The sequence below is a fragment of the Pleurodeles waltl genome, chromosome 6 (assembly GCF_031143425.1).
Source record: "Pleurodeles waltl isolate 20211129_DDA chromosome 6, aPleWal1.hap1.20221129, whole genome shotgun sequence".
NCBI lineage: Eukaryota > Metazoa > Chordata > Amphibia > Caudata > Salamandridae > Pleurodeles > Pleurodeles waltl.
Window position 1 is genome coordinate 481,964,800 of NC_090445.1, and position 20,184 is coordinate 481,984,983.

Sequence of the window (20,184 nt, forward strand, 5' to 3'; positions counted from 1 at the left end):
TAGGTTTCACAAGGCTGTTTAGCACAATCACGAAATAATCTTTGTGTGCCTTTGTCTGTCCGTATTCCTGGCCAAAATTGCTGTGACGCAGTTAGTTGCCCTGCCATGTGGCAACCTGAAATGGTGGCTGCCAAGGGGCAGGGACAAGGGGAAATGAGGTAACTGCGCTGGCGTTGTGCAGTGTTGCGGTAGGCGGTTGAAGACTGCTGCGCAATTCAGCATTGGTTATCAATGGGCCCTATGGGTTCCAGGAGCCACTGACGATGTACGCTGGCATGACCGCCATTTTCTATCAGTTCCCTCACTTGATACCTGACCTTCAGCAGGAGAGGACCTACACTGCAAGTGCTGCTGTGACCTGCGTCTAGAAGCGACAATGGCTACAGTGTCTGGGGAAAGGGCTTCTGCCTTCACTGCAGAGGAGTTGGACAAACTGGTGGATGGGGTCCTCCCCCAGTACATGCTACTTTACGGTCCTCCAGACAAACAGGTGAGTAAACTGTGTGCATGGTGGATGGCACATGATTGTATGGAGTGTAGTGGATGGAAGAGGCGGGGGTCACAGGCCAGCATTTGAGGATGGTGAGTGTATGTTTTTCTGGGCTAGGGTGGGAGATTTGTGGCCAATGAGTGAGAAGAACTGTACGGGGGGTAACATCCATTTTTACTTCACTATTCCTCTAGGTCAGCGCCCACTAGAAGAAGGGTATTTGGCATGCCATCACCAAGGAAGTGCGGACCCTGGGGGTCTTCCATAGACAGAGCACCTACTGCCGTAAAAGATGGGAGGACCTGCGCCGCTGGAGCAAGAATACGGCGGAGGCTCAGCTGGGGATGGCCTCCCAACGTGGAAGGGGTGTCCGTCGCACCATGACCCCCCTGATGGACCGGATGCTGGTGGTGGCATATCCTGAGTTGGATGGGCGCTTGAGGGCATCACAGCAGCCCCAAGGGGGTGAGTACAGTCTCATTCAGCTGACTCTGCGCACTTGACGAGGTGTCTGGCTGGGGGAGGTGGGCTGTGGGTTCCCATAGGCCAGGGCAGACACGCCAAGGTACATCCATTATTTTGCAGGCTCAGTGCCACTCCAACCCCAAAGGTGGTAGTTGCCCTCTACACCTAGTCAGGCTCCTATGGGTTGCAGCTGTGCATGAAATGGGTCTAAATGGAGTTCCCCATGGGCATGTGCTTTACCCCTGCACTGTTAGTGCTTGCGCTAGTGCATAGGGCTGCTCCCTGTGTGTTGTGTCCGCCAACGGTAGTGGTGTTGCAGGCATTGACCATGTGTCTCTTGTGTCTTCCCCCCCCTTTTTGTATTGTCACCCTGTCCTTGTGTGCATTAGCATCATCTAGCGGAGGAGCAATGGCAGTGGAGCAGGAGGGAGCTGCAACCCACATGGCCCTGGAGGGTGAATGTACGGAGTCTGAAGGCACCAGTGGGACGGAGATCGAGGAGAGCTCCATGACGGGGACAGGAGCAGACACCAGCGACTCCTCCTCTGATGGGAGCTCCCTTGCGGTGGCTACTGCAACAACAGGTACAGCCACCAACCCCCCTACCAGCACTGCCCTCCCAGCAGCACCTCATCGAGTTTCCCGGGCCTGCTAACCCAGGAGGGTGGGCATCTCCTTCGCCCCAGGCACCTCAGGCCCTGCCTTAGTCAGCCCTGCTGCCATCAGTGAGGAGGCTTTTGACCTCCTGAGATCCCTCACTTTTGGGCAATCAACCATTTTGAATGCCATCCAGGGTGTTGAGAGGCATTTGCAGCAAACAAATGCATACCTGGAGGGCATTCATCCTGGCGTGGCGGCCCAACAGAGAGCATTTCAGGCTCTGGCCTCAGCACTGATGGCAGCCATTGTCCCTGTGTCCAGCCTCCCCCCTCCAACATTCACTACCCAGACCCAATCCCCTCTACCTCAGCCTATCCCAAGCACACATTCAGACCAGCATGCACACTCATCAACACACAAAAGTGGCTCAGGCAAACATAAGCACCACACATCCCACAGGCACTCACACAAGCACCATCCCCATGCAGAAACACCAACATCCACTGCCTCCACTGTGTCCCCCTCCTCCACGTCCTTCCCCTTCCTCCCAGTCTCATCTCCACTCATACCTGCATGCACTACATTCTCAGCCACTATCTCCATCACCAGCACGCCCATCACCACACACCGCTCACGTGCACTCACCACCCCCACTACCATGCACGCGTCCCCTGTGTCCTCTCCCAGTGTGTCTGTGAGCCCTCCTCCCAAAGTACACAAATGCAGGCACACACCCACCCAAAAGCCATCAACCTCACAACAGCCTTAGGCCCATGCACCTTCACCCAAATTCAGCAGACGTACACCTCCTACAACCACTACATCTTCCTCCACTCCCAAACCACCTCATCTTCCCATCCCAGTGTGTCTAAGAAACTTTTCCTAGCTAACATTGACCTCTTCCCTGCACCTCCCCCTGTCCTTCCCCTAGGGCCAGGATGTCCAGGTCCCAGCCCAGCACCTCAGCCACCAAATCCTCCAGCGCTGTGGTCTCAGCAAGTTCGGTCACATCGCAGGCAGCACCCATCAGGTCTGCCAGTGTGCCACCTAGCGAGGCCAAGGATCAGCCCATTCTGCCACCTGCCAAGGTGAAGAAGGTGCCCACTGAGGTGCTCCGTCCGATGCTGCAGGAGACGTCCTGGACCCTGCACAGCGTACATGAGGCACGACACCCAGCACTGTTTGTACTAGCAGGTGTCAGGCAAAGTCGCAGCACAGTGTAGTGTGTCTCTGCCTTCATGGAGTATCATGCTACCTGTTCCTAGGCAATCTCGTGGCACACACACCCAGGTGAGGGAATGTGACCTGCCACCCTGCAAGTGAAGCACTCTGGGCACCAATCCCCCTTGAGAACGGGTGGAGAAAAACATCCACAACCCCAATCCTTGGCAGGATGAAGCACTCTGGGCACCAAGCCTCCTCCAGAACCTGTGGAGAAAAGCATCCACAACCCCAGTCTTTGGCAGGATGAAGCACTCTGGGCATCAAGCCCCCTCCAGAACCAGTGGATAAAAACATCCACTCACACAGTCCTTGGCAGGATGAAGCACTCTGGGCACCAAGCCCCCTCCAGAACCAGTGGAGAAAAACATCCACTCACACAGTCCTTGGCAGGAAGAAGCACTCTGTGCACCAAGCGCCCTCAGAACCAGTGGACAAAAGCATCCACTAGAGAGACTGTGGCCTTGCACTCCCCAGGACCAAACCACCCACTTGAGAGACTTGTGAGACTGTGGCTTTGCACTCCCCAGGACCAATCAGTGGGCAACCCACCCACTTGAGAGACGAGAGAGACTGTGGCTTTGCACTCCCCAGGACCAAACAGTGGGCAAGCCACCCACTTGAGAGACTGTGGCTTTGCACTCCCCAGGACCAAACTGTGGGCATGGAGCCCCCTCATGGAGCAGTGGCGTCATCCTTTCATCCGGCAGAGGTGCCCTCCTCCCCCTCTCCCTGAGGTGCCTGTTTATTTTCGATCTGATGCCCCAGCAGTGTTGTCTCCGTTTCGAGCCAGGTATCATGTTGGGCTTCGCCAATGCATTTTGGGACCACTGGTCCACGGACAATGATTGCAAAACTATCCGGACTTGTGTAGTTGCTGTACATATTTGTATATACTGATGATTTAAAGTTATCTTGGCATATCTGATTTTTCAATGATTACACTCATTACAATCATTTCATTTTGTCCTTGCGTTCTTCCAGGGGGTGACAGGGTGTAAATGTCATGTTGCTGCATGTATTTGTGTGTATGTTGTTGCGGGAGAGGGTGGGGGTGTTGCGTGTTGCGTGTGTGTGTGTCACTCTCTCTTTCCTCCCCCCTCCCCTGTGTGCTAGGTGCAGTACTCACCGTGGTCGTCGCCTGCGTCTTTGCTGCTCCTGGTAGAAGAGGAGGTAAACCAACATGGGCAGGTCCATGGCGTCCTGGTTCCTCGTTGGGTGTCGAGAGGTGAGTGGTTTCCGTTCCAAGTCCTGTTGCCGCCATGCTTTTGATGGCGCTGGTACCTCCCCAAAAAAGGTGGCGGATAGGCCTGATGTAATACAGTGGGCGGTACATTGTGTTCCGCCTGTCTGTTGGCGGTTACCACTGCGGTGTTTGCTTCTACCGCTGTGGCGGTCGGAATGTTAAAGTGGCTGTCTATGTTGGCGGTTTCCGCCATGGTCGTGATTCAATTTTTTTAACCGCTGGCCTGTTGGCGGTATTACTGCCGCTTTAACACCGACCTCCAGGGTTGTAATGAGGGCCTCTGTTTCCCTTTAAGCAGGTCCAAATACTCCAGCAGGATCTGACACTGTGATGTCAACAAGAGTCCCACTGTGATAAAGGCCAGTCTAGCTCGAGAGAGGGGGAACAAAAGAAGGTGCAGGCCTTGGTGTTAGCTGCATTTGCTTGTGACGTGGTAAGCTTCTTTGAAGTTATTCAAATCTTTCTGTCCAGCCCTCAGGCCATCCTGCCAAGGGCACAATAAAATCTCCCCACACCCATTGCATTTTGACACTGTCCTTGGAGCAAGCTCACACCTCATTCTCATCTATTGAAATGCCTATTACTTGCCCGAAGAAGAGGGAGAGCAAAATGTAGATTTAGCTTTCAGGGAATTCAAGCAGGAAAAGGGTAACTTTCAGTAATACTTAGAATAAATCACACTTTCCCATTTATTCAAAATTTTCATTACTAATAAAAAATAGTTGCTTACTTATTTATCTAGCTAGTTACATTCTCGAGTACATTTCAGTAATATTTAGAAAGAATTGCACTTTACTATTGAATCAAACTTTTCATTACTATTAAAAAATAGTTGCTTACTTATTTATTTATCTAGCTAGTTACATTCTCGAGAGTCAGTATTAGTTTTTATTATCACAGCAGTATTTTCCTGTGGAACAGCCTGCCTTGCTACAGTGAAAATAGCTTTGAAGTGCTAGTCACAGAAATGTCAAGTTTAACATTAACCTTTTACATTTTCTAGTTTGAACTACCACACACCCTGTCTTATTGGCAATAAGGCCTACTTAATGGTGACTTATCAATACTTAAAATGAAAGTCTAGGCCTGTCAGTAAGCAGCTCATTTAGACAGGTCAAATTTGCAGTTTAAACCTGCACAGTAGTTCTACACATAGCAGGCTTGCAATCATGTTCATCTTGTCGCAGCATTGAGTGGCACAGAGTGCTGCAGCCCACGTGTGGCATTTAACTTCCACGGCCTGGGTACACTCTGTACCATACACCAGGGGCATATAGGTAAGTAAAAGATGCAAAGTGGAGGTATATCCATATTATTACTTTAAAACACACGTTGAACTAAGGCGCAGAAGCACTTAACCACTAGTTAGCAGCAGCAAGAGTTCTATAGCCAGCAAAACTATGGTTCAGCAAAAAGTGAAACATTCTGGGATAACACTGTAGAAAGGTCAAATTTCCTACACATAGCATAAAATTCATTGTTTCATCACAGCATGAAATGTGAAAGCTCCTGTGATGATCAGGTTTGCTTCATGCATGAGGCTGTGCAGTGTAGTGTCCATTACTTGGTATGAACTTGATCAATCGGTTAATAAGCAAAGATTAATCATCTATGATTCCAGTTTGAAAGAGATTTGAAAGCATTGGTTTTTATATGTTGGGGAAAACGTGTCCAGAGGTCCTTCCCAACTGCTTGAGCCATTCGTAGATCATACTATTTCTGTTGTCCTGTTAGTGAGTCTGTGCTGGAAATGAATCTCTACATAATGTGATAAGCCTGTTGTATCCTGATTAGGCCTGGGTGAAATTTTAATTACGCCGGAGTAATCGGGGACTATTTAGCATACTTTACTCTTATACTACAAAATAACAGAAATTATGCCAGCTTGAGTAATTGAGAGTACTTTGGGGGCAAAAAGTCTACCACAGGAGCACAGGAACAACAAGCTAAGAGAGCACAAGTCGCTGCTGCATGTCCTGTATAATTTAGTGTTATTTTTTTAGCACAACATGCATCCTCTGGCCCATTTTGGACGTGAGGGTACATTTTGCAGTAAAAAATAGCGCTAAGAGCTTGATTACTCTACTTGCATAATTATAAGTAATTTTGAGGCAATTACGAGTAATTATACTAGAGATAATTACATCAGTTATGCCCACCCCTAATCATCATATTCAAAGTAATGGCATATCTGATCTATGTTGGAAATAAGTCACCAGTTCGGTCTGATGTTTTCTGTTGCATGTATTCCTCTGATGTGTCTTGAAGGTTGCTACTGCTTGGAGCCCATGATAGGCAACTAAATGGGCTATGTGGCTGAGTTGTATGTGAGATTATCCGTCTAATTTGATCAATTAGATGTGTTTGGTGACATCTCTTGACTAGACCTGCCCCCTGATGCCTAAGTGGGGCATCACTCATTGGTAAGCAATTTTGGGGTGTTGTACTGTCTAACATGCAAATATTGAGCTGTGTTTCATTTTTCAACCTGACAACGCCATAAAACTATGTGATCGTGGTCAAATTCCATTGTCCGTCTGTGCCTCATTACCCAACCTTGTTGAAAATGGAACGTTTAAGGACAACAGTTGTAATGCCCTACTATTAGGCATTATACAAACAAGGGACATTTATATCCAATAGAGATCATCTTGAAGTGAGAAGGGGAATGAAAAAAATCAATTCCAGTGAGAAAGGCTTATTGTTGGACCAATACTTTCTAGACCCCTCTTCAAATACAGAAAATGTTATATTTTCTTTCTAATTAATGCTCTGTTTTTATAGACATGGGCATTTTTTGATGATGATTCGGACCCTGACTTGCCTGCCCTTATTTTTGCATACACTAGAAAGATGTACGTCACTTTTCTTATTAAGAACTGTAAAGCTGCACAGATTTAGAGACTAATTTAGTACCTCTAGTATTTTGTTCTACAAATAGATGATAGAAAAGACACAATTTGCGAAGTCCAAGTAGCAATTTTAAATGCCCCCTGGTGCAGCCATGAAAAATATGTAATTTATGCATGTTTAATATTATATTTTATGGTGATTGCATTTTTACAATAACCTGACTAGACATTGATGTGCATTAGCGGGCAAGTTGCACACCACACCCTGGCAGAGTGCTTGGTTGGATAAATGTATATTTTGAATGTGACCCATTATTTGGGGGTCAAGTTGTGGCAGAGGAAAAAGGGTAGAGTCATGAGAGGCAGAGTCATGATAAGCAGAATCTGACAGTCGACGTATACATTTATTTTAAAAAAATATGCCACAAGGAAATTGGCAACCTGGACAGATGTGTCAGTAATTCTGTTCTGGCCACACAAAAGGCTGCCTTTTAAAGTGTTATGGGGTATGTCATCGCCTGCAGTGATATTTTTGTGCCAAGCAAATATCAGGGAATAATAATCATAATAGTGAGATAACTGTGGTGGTTAATGCACTTGCTGGAGAGATCTATGTTTTGTCTAATCACAGATTTAACTCATGTTGTAGTGTTGAGGATTAATTCGCCTGCTGCCAAGCACACCATGTAGCATGGACATCACAGATTTGCATTTCATGTAGACTGGTAAATTGGTTACTGCTTTTGAGACAGAGATTATTTTGTTACCTCCAGTTCATAAGTTGCAACAATTCTTAAAATATAGCAGTGAGATATGAACCTGCATCAAAGAGCGGCATGCGATCTACAAGTCATGAGTTTAGATCCTTATTGGTTTTTTTTGTTCCCAATCTTGAGTTTGCTAAGAAGGGTTCCCATATGTAACAATAAACTGTAGTTAATACAGACAACCCCAATCGATGCCTTACGTTTTAAATCCTGACACTGTGTTTCTCCCGACTGTGCACTCCTAACAGAATGTCTTCAAGTATAGACGATAAGTGACTCCTATAACTCTAAACCTTCATTGTCTTATGTAACATCTCCTATACACTAATAAACATGTGTGTATGACTTACTGTCTCCGTGTGTTTGATGAAAAATGTTCAGATACTCTGCACTAGGATGAGTAGCAATACAAAATTATTAAATACAAATAAATTAGTAAGTGCCTTTTAAATTGTTATTTGTATAATTACTCATACTTACTCATACACACAGATACATCAGGCATTCTTACACTGTATGCACATCGCTTACATAAGAGTGTTGAACAAACTCAAAACCTGTCTCCAAATCATAGTTTCTCTAAAGTACTTGTGATGTGATCAGCTGTGTGCCTTTATTTTCTTTCATGGCTTTTAACTGTTAGGCTCCAGAAGGATTCTAGCCAGGATGATCTTTGAACAAAGAAGGGCTGATGACTATTGTTAGAGTGTGACTTTTAGAATCAATATTAACATGACAAGGTTTGCAATGTAATGTCTAATGAAACCGCAGAGATGTAATACTAATGCACACGTTTGAAATGTGCCCACAGGTTTTGGCCACCAATGTATACGATGACTAATGAAACTGACTAATAATGAATTAATGATGGACTCATGTATGATTTTGTATTAGCCATAAGAGTTATGTATTAAGGTTTTGCTACACTACTCACTAGGCCTTAGTTAGCAAGGGTCTGGGTCTAGCTGCCTGGCCTCATATTAACTGTGTTTTCTAACGTGCAATGTGCTGCTTCCCTGAAGGACACGATGCTGTACTTTTCCAGAAGCTAGAGATATGTGTGTAACTGTAGTAAATTCTTTCTCATGGGACCCGACTTGCTCAAGGAGACATTCTTGCCGGATGAAACAGTGTAATTCGCAACAGGTACAAGGTCATCTAAACTGGTAAAGACAATGGAACTACTGACTGGAGCGACAAGTATAACTTTTCTTGCCTGACATTCTACCCGTTGAAGACGTCAATCACAGGAGCCAATAAACTGCATGAGAACTGTCTTAGGTGAAAATTCTAGTAAAGTGTGCGACTGATTATTGGACAGAGATAACGATGCACCAAAATATTGCTCAATGGGAAATTAGGGACTTGTCCGACAACTTTGATATAACAACGTGACACAAGGAGAAACCATCCATTACTCTGCCGTTCTTAGCCATTTTTCTTCCTAGCCATCACTTTGCCATCTTTACCTTAAATCATCCTCGCCTTACCCCCTGCCTGTTACACACTTCTCCTCCTTATGAGGGAAGAGCCTTTTGCTATACCCTGCTGAGACTTACCTGCTTATCCTGGCTGATGGCGAATCGACTGATGTCCTGAGGACGAAGACTGACACTGTATGCCGCCCCATATTGGATGGGTAACTATCTGATGATATTGTAATTGTCTGTTTGCCTTTTCTTTCTAGGTACCAACTGCTCTTTTTAGAGACACCATAGTTAGATGTTTTCTAAATGCATGTTACTAAATTGTTTTGCATGAAACCCAACATGCAAATGCTCATTAGAGGTTAGTTAAGGAGTTCACTAATATCAGGTGCAAATAGACAAATGACTGAATCTTTGCTTTGTTGAATAATGTACTAATGATACCCTGATAAAGTTGATTCATGTTGACGTCATGCTTTGTTCCAATGTTCATGACCTATGCTTTGATTAGATAGATATCTTGTTCTGGGAAGTCCCCAAACATGGTCAAAAGATTCATTGGCCTAAAAAGAGTCCCCTTGTAAATTAAATTAACAAGGTTTGGATGCGTTATCAGTTCTGGTAGCAGAGGACGGTTTCAGCCCTTTGGGGCCCCTAGGATGAGGTACCATTGTTTGAACATTGTTTTTGAGATAATGCAAATCAGAGGGATGATGTGCCCGTAAATCCCAATGACTTTCCCGGAATCTCGGAGCTTGCAGGAAGTGAGTTGGGGTATGTTCTCGGCGTTCTAGTGATAGAGTGAGTGACGTAGGGTTTGCGCTTGCACAGCTTATGCATACTGCAGGTGAATTGTGAGGTTTGTGATAATTTTAGGCCAAGTGATGTTTTAGTAGGAGTGTGCGTACTCCGCAGTATGAGAGTAGGGACGTCGGCAAACTTCATGTGAGTGTGGCGCTTTGTGCTAAAAACATTTCCACATGGTTGTTGGTGATGTACGGATGCTGCGTGGTCTAAGACTCCGGAATATATTGATGGTTTATGTTGTAATTTGTGCAGTTTAATAGGTCAATCGGGCGTGGTTGACGAGTCAAGTTTGAGTCATAGTGAGTGAATGAAAACTTTGATGGAGATTTGGTAAGTTCTAAAGTGCACTAGGACGAACCATTGACAAGTCGAGAGTAGAATTTGCGGGTCAAATTTTGCTTGCGAGTGCGGGAGCTGAGAAGGAGAGAGTAGCAGCCGAGGCAAAGAGCAAAATCTCTGTAAAGTTCTGAAGCGAGTGTGTTACCCTTACAGTAGTAAACCAGCAAATTTGAGTTTTGTTAGTGCTCGCAATATATTGCATTAGTTTTTGTGCGAATCGAGAGAGAGGAAGACAAGCCGCAAGACTTTGTCAGCCGCAGTGTGTGTGAGTGTGACGTCGTTGGAGCCAATCAGGCTTTTGTTCGGGCCTGTCTCAAAGCCCTCTCACAGCCTATAGATTGCTGCTCCAAACAGAAAGCAGGCAGTGTGTAGGCAATGCTGAATTGAGCCCTGGTGTCAGAAAATGACACCAGGACAAATTCAGAATATTTCACTCAGTGGCTGAATCCCAGGTGCAGCTCAGAAATAGCTGCTGGAACCAGGATCCAGTGGGATCCCTCTTATTTCCTACACTCTTCTGCCTGGATAAATGTCTATTACAGTCTGTAGGAGTGACAGAGGAGAAGGTTATGGAGCACAGTGGTTTCAGGAAGCTTGTGCAAATGCCTACAGACCCCACTGAGGAGAACCAGAGGAGCAGCGCATGTTGTGCACTGGGAATCAGCAGCTTAGGACATATTAATAAAGACTCTACTAATGCTGAACCCCAGAAGAGGGTTTGATTTTTGTTTTTAAAAAAAATCTTTTTATTGCAAAACATTTTTACAAAATGAAGCCCACCAACTCCCACGATCCAAGAGGAATACAATAAATATATGATTCCCCGCTCAACTCATTAGGATAATGCAATCAATTTGTTGATTCACAAAACACATAAATTCATTTCTTTATAATAGGAAGGAAAATGGAAAGAAAAAAAAGTGCTCAGTGCAGTAAAGCTCCATCGATCCCCCTACTCAAAATCCATTGCAAAAAGACTATCTGTCCAGTATTTATGAGCAACCTGTGCATTCAGAACATTACCCGAGGCCCCCACCCCTCCTACTAATGTTAGATCCACGCAGTAAGTGGAGTCCAGACCCTCAGCTCCCTATTCCTTGTTCTTTGCCCTTTCCCCTGATATAAGGTCCTTTCAAGCAGCAGGGCCAGTCATTGACAGAAGGATGGAGACTTGGGGTCGAGCAAGGCCGAGGCAATACACTCTTAAAATACAGCCGGGGCAAAAAACGAAAATAGTTGTGTCCTTTTAGAAACCCATTCTTCATGTGTGCCAAGGAGGATCAGATGATGGGATAGGGAGACTTTCAGCTTAAGTTTCTTGAATCACTTCGGCTAGAGCAGGGCAACTAGCAAACATGCCGATTAAATCTGCCCCGTAGAGTTGGCATCTTGGGCAGTGAGGACCCTTATCCCCACCCCATCGAGCAATCTTCCCCAACGTATAGCACAAATCAAAACAAGTTTTCTAATATTGGGATTGTAATTTTGCAAAAAAAGGAGTACAGAATCAGCGAGGCAGAGAGACTCAGGGAAGATAGGATTTGAGGTGGAGAATTTCTCCTGACACTTTGCATAGTGTTTATCGAGATCTTCCTTCATCAGTGAGCTCAAAGAGACATATAATTCCCTTACCACCTTCCACTTAGTAGCAGATCCAATAGATGTACTCTAAGAAATCCGGCGGGCCCAACTCCCTTCCAACTAAAGAAATCTCAAATTTGAAGGAATTAAAAAACACTCCCTAATCTCAACTTTGTATTCCTTTTTAAGATCTTCAAAAGAAAATATGCCAGGATAGGAATAAAAGTCCCCCAGCCTGGTGAGGCCGAGCTCCCTTCAGTGAGAAAAACAAGGGTCTTAAAATATATCTGGTAGTAAAGAGGTATTATGTATAGGTGTGTAAAAATTTGATTGCCAGTGCCCTGGCTTTTACGCACCACATACCAAACCTTGAAGGCAATTGAACTTTCTTGAAATAACTGAAATTGACTTGTCTCCACAAACAGCCCCAATCCTCTTTCTCCATTATTACTTCAAATAGAGAGGAAACATTTCTTTCTGCCTTTAGAGCTGCTTATCTTGAAGCCAGATTAGGCTGTGTTGAAGTGAAACAGCCCAATAATACAACTACAGATTTGGTACAGCCCATACCCCCCTCTCCTGTGGCAGTGTGAGATACCTCAGAGCTCTCCTGGTCCTAGCATAAGTCCATAAGTATGTTATCATGATATCCTCAAGTTTCCTATACCATATATTCTCTACCTCCAAAGGGGTAGCCCGAAATAAATAAAGAACTTTTGGGAGGAACAACATTTTTAAGGCATTACATCTGCCAACCAATGAAAGATGTAAATTGTTCATCCTGCAAAAGTCCTTCTTAGCTTTCCCTATTAGGGGGTCAAGATTATTTCCAACAATCTTATCAATGTCAGCGTAAATGTTAATCCCTAAATGAACCGCACTGTCCACCACCCAGGCATCACTCCATGAGATATTGCTAATAATCACGACTTGTGTCACATCTTGTTTGTGCAAATATCCTGACAATCTCCCAGACTAGTTGGCCTCCCTTTCAACCACTTTTAAGGCTACCACAGGATACAGTGTAGCCAATGCCACATTGTTTTCATGTGCAAAGACCTTTGTATCCCGCCTGTTGATATTTATTGGTGTTTTTTCCAGAATAGTATAAAGTCTCCATATATAAGGGTCTATATAGATGGCAAAAAGTAGAAGGGAACAAGAACATCCCTGCCTTGATCCCCTTTGAATCGTAACTGGGCCAGAATGACCACCCATTACGATGACCCTAGCCACAGGGTCTTCATATAATGCGCCAATTGCTTTGATGAATCCCAGCCCTCGACCCACTCTACGCAAGGCATCCCATAAGTATCACCAAGAGACCCTGTCAATGCTTTTCCAGCGTCCAGTAAGATAAAAGCCTTTGGGTTCCCATCTACAGCAGAGGCATGAAAAAGAGAAATCACGCAGAGAGTGCGGTCTGTCGACCCTCTCTCGTCGTCCCTCTCCCAGGGATAAACCTGTGCTGCCTAGGGTACATGATTTTACTCATCACTCTAGAGAGACGATTGGCCAAACCTTTAGAGTAGATTTTAGCATCCCCATTAATCAGGGTGATTGAATGATCTGAACCAAGTTCCTGCACAGATTTGTTCTTTTTAGGAAAGACCACAATATTGGTCAAAGGCCATGACTTATGGGAAGCACCCCCATTGTAAATTTGTGTAAAAAGGTCAAATAGGGATTCTGGGCCCATTCGCACCAAATAAAACCTCTGGAAGGCAGCACGAATATCCTTCGGATCAGAGACTAACCCTAGTATGGGATACCTCACTTCTCTTATTTGTCCTTGAACCTGTTTTTGTCAGATGCAGATGGTGAGAAGTTGACTGACCTTCTCACTAAACTCGTAAAAATGTTCTTTTCAGGCCAGAAATTTGTCAGCTGCTTCTTTGACAGTAATATCCAGGATTGCGTCTTAAGCAATTGCCACCCCTTGTTGTGCCTCTTCAATGTTATCCGCCTTAATAGCAGCGGTCACTAGCTTAGTTTCGGCTGTTGTCAAAGCTGTGTATAACTCGGACATTCTAAGCGTCTCCTTCTTTTGACGCGTCAAGCTAAATTGTAGGGTCTCTTCATGGATACCAGCCTTAACTGATTGCCATAAAACTCCCAGGGGGGCACTCCCAATATTTTCTTTCATAAAAATCAGTATCCTATTGTTAATAGCTTTGATATAATCCTCTTCCACTAGGAGAGCATGCTCCAAAATCCTATTTGAGGCCTGCCTAACCCATGGTTTGAAACCAATATCCAACACCAGTGAACTATGGTCCGACATTGTGCGAGGGAAAATCTAAATTTTACAACCTTTGAGGGGAGAATGCGAGACAATAACATAGTTGAGTCATGCATGTGTCTGGTGTGGTGCTGAAGAATGAGTAAACCCAAATTCCATAGTTGTTTTATCCCCCCATAAATCTGCCGGTGTGTGGTCTTGGATCAGATAACATATTGACTGAAACACCTTAGGTTTCTGACCTGTATAATTTTTAACACAGTCCAAAGGCCAATCCCTTGTGGCATTTATTTTAAAGTCCCTATAAATGATAGGTGTAGGCCACCGAGCAAGCTCATTATTGAGCAATTTGTACAGCACCGATCGTCCGAGACCGTCTGATACATGGAGCAAAGTGTAAAAACCCCTGTTAGGCCTGGCATCCTTTGGCGTGTTCCCCTTGTTTTTCTGTCTTCTGACCTGTTTTTATGGTATGCTGGACCCTGTTTTTGCAAGTTTATTGTCTCTGCACACTTTACACTGCTGATCAGTTCTAAAGTGCAAGTTCTCCCTATGTAAATTGTATTGGTGATGGGTTCATCCATGGTTGGCATATTTGATTTACTGGTAAGTCTCCAGTAAAGTGTACCAGAGGTGCCCATGGCCTGTAACTCAAATGCTATTAGTTGGCCTACAGCACTGGTTGTGCCATCCACATGAGTAGCCCTGTGAACAAGTCTCAGACCTGCCACTGAAGTGTCTGTGTGTGCAGTTTTAAACTGCCAATTCGACCTGGCATGTGTACCCACTTGCCAGGCCCAAAACTTCCATTTTTATACATGTAAGGCACCCCTAAGGTAGGCCCTAGGTAGCCCCATGGGCAGGGTGAAGTGTATGTTAAAGGTGGGACGTGTACTGATGTATTTTACATGTCCTAACAGTGAACTACTGCCAAATTCAGTATTCACTGTTGCAAGGCCCATCCCTCTCATAGGGTAATATGGAGGCTGCCTTTAAATAACTTTTAATTGCAGTTTCCCCTTGGGAACATATAGAGATTTGGAGTATGGGGTCTCCGAATTCACAATTTAAAAACACATCTTTTTGTAAAATAGTTTTTTTAATTGTCCATTTGAAACTGCCACTTTTCGAAAGTGGGCATTTTCTTGCTTAAACCATTCTGTGCCTCTGCCTGCTTGTGTATTCCACGTCTGGGTTAGACTGACAGTTGGGCCGTTGTGAATTCCCTCTAGACAGTGACACAAATGGAGTTGGGGTGTAGCCTCCACATCCTGATTCGCCATCTAGGCTAGAGTGAAGGGAGGAGTGGTCACTTACACCTGAAAGGGCTGTGCCTGCCCTCACACAATGGAGTCTCCGACCCCCCTGGCGTGTGTCTGGGGCCAGACCTATGCAAGGCAGGATCTTGTCAACAACAGAGACTTTCCTTTGAAGCTTGCCTACCTCAAAGGCAGAACTGGGTATAAGTAGTGGGCCCAAAACCCCAGACTTTTAGAACACTTCTGGATCAATAGTAACCTCTGCCAAGGAGAAGAGCTGAAGAGCTGGAGAAGGAGCACTGCCTCTTTGCTGTGTGTGCTTTGCTGGGTTGGCCTGCAGTTGCAGCTTCTGCCTTAAAGAGGGCAAAGACTGGACTTTGCTGTGTATCCTGCTTATGAAGTTTTTCCAAGGGCTTGAAGTATAGCTTGCCTCCCGTTGGAAGTCTCAGGGACATCAAACACTTCAGCTCCATCTGCCTACAGCACTGGGAACCGTGTGTTTTGTGCTGCAACAGAAGAAAAAACACCAAAATGCTGCCAATGACGTGGCTGACTCCACCGTGACCTGACAACCCCACACGGAGCTGTGCCCCATGTTGCACCGCAACCTTCCTCTTGCCGCCACCTGATGGCGTCACCGGGCTGCTGCTTGCACCGTGACCTGTGGGCCCTGCACTCCGCATCAACTTGCTCACACTGCATCCTTGGCATCCGTGATGACGCTGCTCAACGCTGACACCACTGCCTGCACCGTGGCCTGAGGACACTGCTCGTGAGGTACACAGAGCACCATCCCATCCCGCACCTCAGCCCCGGTCCACCGACACCAGCACCATCAACACCAGTGTCCTCAAAAGGTGCCCCGTGTGCAACGTGATCCGTGGGTGTCGCAGAAGCCCACCCCATGCCGCACTGCCATCTTGGGCCTACCGATAACAGCGCTGCCCCATGCCCACCCTAGCCCCCACCTGCACCCCCCACTCCCACCTCCCAAGCCACCCCCCCACCACCCCACCATCTACAAAGAGCAGTCAGGTCTGAGAACCTGAATGATGTCACCCGATAGTACACCCGCCGCTACCGCCCAACTCAAAGCCTTTAAGAGCGAGTGCAAGAGAAGGGATTGAAAAGTATAAGAAAAACAAAGTTTCCTATGGACAACCGGCAATTTTAAATAGCAGTCCCAGCACCCACCCCAATCATTCCAATCCAATTCATTAACTTCCTGACAGGTCAGAGAAACAGGAAAAGAAAACATCCCCATTGCTACTGCAATTTAGTTATGTCCCTAAAGTAGTACCAGAAGAGAGCTCCTTTAGATATTCTTGTGCTTTTATTTCTGGTACAACTGTCTGAGCCTTCCCCCTGATAGCGACTTTTAGGCGAGCCAGGTTCAGTGAGAAATCTTCCCTTCTTAATTTTTTAAAAGGGTTGAAGAGCTGTCTAAGGTGCCAATGCCTCTCCACAGTGGTATAATTGAATCAGCTCTGACAAAAAAAGAGCAGCCATCAACCTCTCTTTTTGAGTTAGGATGTGCTTTATCATATATGGCTGGTCTCAAAGGAAGTTTCTAAAATACACCAATATAGCTCTGGGTCTTTCAGGTTCTGTATCACAATGTTTCTTTGGCATGAGGGGAAAGCCTCTGAGCCCCAGTCCCATTGTGAAAGCTCGAGGAATGCCCCTCTCAGAAGGGTCAGCATGAAAAACCTGATATTGTTACCCTCAGGCCATTGGGCTATCCCAAGAAATCGTAGGTTGTTCCTTCAATGGCGGTTTTCAAAATCATTGAGCTTCCACATTACATCCGTCATCTGAGAATCTTACAATTCTTGTTGGGTCTTCAGCAACCCTGCCTGAGACTCAAACATCTCTGCATGCTCTTCAACCACTGAGATCTGGTCGCCAATTTCAGAGCAGGTTTTATTGACTTTTCTGATGGCACCTTGTAATTTTTTAAAGGCAAGACGAACGTGGTGATTTTCACTCAGAACCTCCTCTTGCAATTGTTTTATGAATTGAAGAATGAGTTCGAGCGAGGGTTCCCTTGCATCAGGGGAGTCAAATACTGTGTTTTCAGTTTTTTTTTTTTGCTGATGGTAAATTTGAGTCGCTTTTCTTCCCCGGATACATTTGCTGTGTGGCAGAATAGCACCATTTTAGCTTGTGGGCAATATTCTCATCGGAGTTCCACCCTGGGCCATTGGGTGCACACCCTTTTTTTGAATCCCTCTAGGTCGAAGCTGTTTGGCTGATGTAACAGGATCTCCTGGTGCACTACTGATGCTAGAGTCTGAGGCAATGTCCTCAAAAGATCGTGTAGTACGAAGGTTAGAAATATCAGTGTTATATGTTAGAGAAAAAAACATATCCCGAGTTTCTGGAGCCTCAACGGTAGCTTGTAGCTCCCCCTTTCCCATTCCAGGCTAGGGCAGATTAAAACTCAACTGGGGATTCTTCAGGAGAACTAAAGAATCATTTAAAGCACTGTCACAGGCCAGGGCATTTCCTTTTGTCCCCCTCCCACTCCCAATTTGAAAAGTGTTTTTGGTATCCCAGGAGCAGCCTGGTAACCACAGTTCCTGTCTCAGGACAATCCCCCATACCTGACAGTAAAGCATTCTCCAGGTGTTTGATGGGATCTCCTTGGGGGTGTACGAGGCCTTTTTCAACACCTTCAGCAACATCTCCTGACTGTTCCTGGGCCCCCACTGCTTCCTTCATCTGAGGGATTGAAGGCTTCGCAATCAGTTTGCATTACTCTTTGGGTGCCTTTGATTGGTCCCTAGAGGTAGGCACAGAAAACATCTCTGCAATTGTCAGCTGAGAGGCATCACTGGCGGTTGGGTGGGGGTCCGCCGACCCACTTGTGGCAGTTGTTTTTTTCAATAATGGGCCCTGCATCATTGATGTGGCTTCTGCATCTCCTCCAGCTTCTTCTGCAAATCCCGCCCGTTGCTATGTTGGGCAGGAACTGGGCCAGCCGTGAGACAGCTCTTGGTATCTTTGTGGCCTCTTCCGGGCATGCTCTGTGCTGGAAACCATGCAGCTAACCGCCGGGCACAAGAATGGCTGGGTTCTTGAAAAAGACATGGCATGCCAACAGTAGAGCACGAAATGCCAATACAGCACTCTCCTGAACAATCACAGGGATATCAGTCGTGGACCTCGACACAGTGCCTTAAGTGAGCCAGTCATGCCGTGGTACTTCCGCAATGGCATTCAATTACAGGATCAGTCAATTTCCTCATCCTTCGACGCTGTGCACACTTGCTGCAAAACTGGAGAGGGGAGGAGCAGAGGATCTGGTGTACTACGCGGGTGCGATCTTGCTCCACACCCAGTCTGAGGCAGAAGAGGGTTTCAAAAGGATAGGCAAAATATAAAATATTGCCTAAAAGATTAAATTTATTATAAAGGGCAATTTTTCTGATTCTGTGTCAATACTCTAATGCTTGGTAGTTCTTTGAGAGCTGACTGTCAGGTTGTTGCTCTACAAATGTTTGGGATTAGGCAATTTGTTATCAAGGGAACAGTAGCCACTTTTTCCTTTTCAAATTTCTGGAGTGTGCCTAAGGCTAACAGACCATGAATGGATCTGTTAGATTCTGCTAACAAGTTATTATACAGATATGTTCTAGTTATGCTTTGCTTACAGAATGCCAAACCCATTTAGAAAGATCAATAATTAATAAATATCTGTTTGATATGTCTATACCATTAGTCTTATCTGGAAAGCAATTTGCCCTTTTCTCAGGAAATAAAACCTGAAGCAAAACTGTATGGTGTATCTGAAAATTTAAGATAACATGGTATGAACATTTTTAGGGACACTGACAATAATTTAACAGACTTTTTTTTGTAACTGCACTTTTAAATGAAAACAAATGTATTTTTAAACACAGACATCTGCTCCACACAATTGACCCTCTTTGGTGCAGTCATGAGAGCCAAGGGAATTTTCTTAACACCATTCTGCTGGAGAGTTTAGGAAAATTAGAATTGTATGCAGTGAAACCTATGAATCCCATCTGTGTGGAAGACTCCATGAAAAGTAAATAGCAATGGTGGGTTATGTAATACCAAGCAATGATTACACAACAAATGTACTTATCTGTCTTACCAGGAGCAGAGCAACTCCTCAAGAGCTGACAAATAAAATGGTAATAAAGTTTATTTATTAGGATTTTATTTTTCAGCACCCCATCATAACCAAGTGTCACTGTACACATCTCTAGTGGCAGAGGCTATATCTAAGGAGTGAATGAGGATCCTTTGTTTTTGTCCCTAACTGCCGAGATGGTACATTGTGATTTCAGCTGTCTTAATTGTAGTGCTAAAAGTCTCCCAGCTTTTTCCCCTTTTCTATAAATCAATTGCTTCAAGTAGAAAGGTGTTTTTTCTACCTGGCAGCTGTAAAGCATGTGCAGTTCACTTTTGGTCTGTAGTATGGCACATAGATCTGTGGAGTTCTGCGTTCTTTGATGGCTAGTTGTGAGTGTAAGGAGGAGGTCTTCTAAGACCGCCTCAGGTGATCAGCTTTCTTTTTGCGTACGGCTGAGTCCTGAGTGAGTTCCCTGCTGACTGCTTCCTTGCCGATCTCATCTAAGTGGAGGGTACTGAGTGCTTGTTCTTGTCTAAAAAAGTAGCCAGCATTAAAGTCAGCCTAGGTTTTTTCAGCCGACATTTTGTAATAGGATAATTTTAGCCACCATTGACACACCTCCTGTGTTTTTACCAGCCCAAAGTCCAGTTGTAACCAGATCGTGGCATGCTCTGATAAAACATTGGGTAGGGTAGTGTGCAAAGGTGACTTTGCGAAGGAGATTCACAGACATTAGAATAAAGTCTATTTACGATAATGTGCCATGCACACATGCGATGAAGG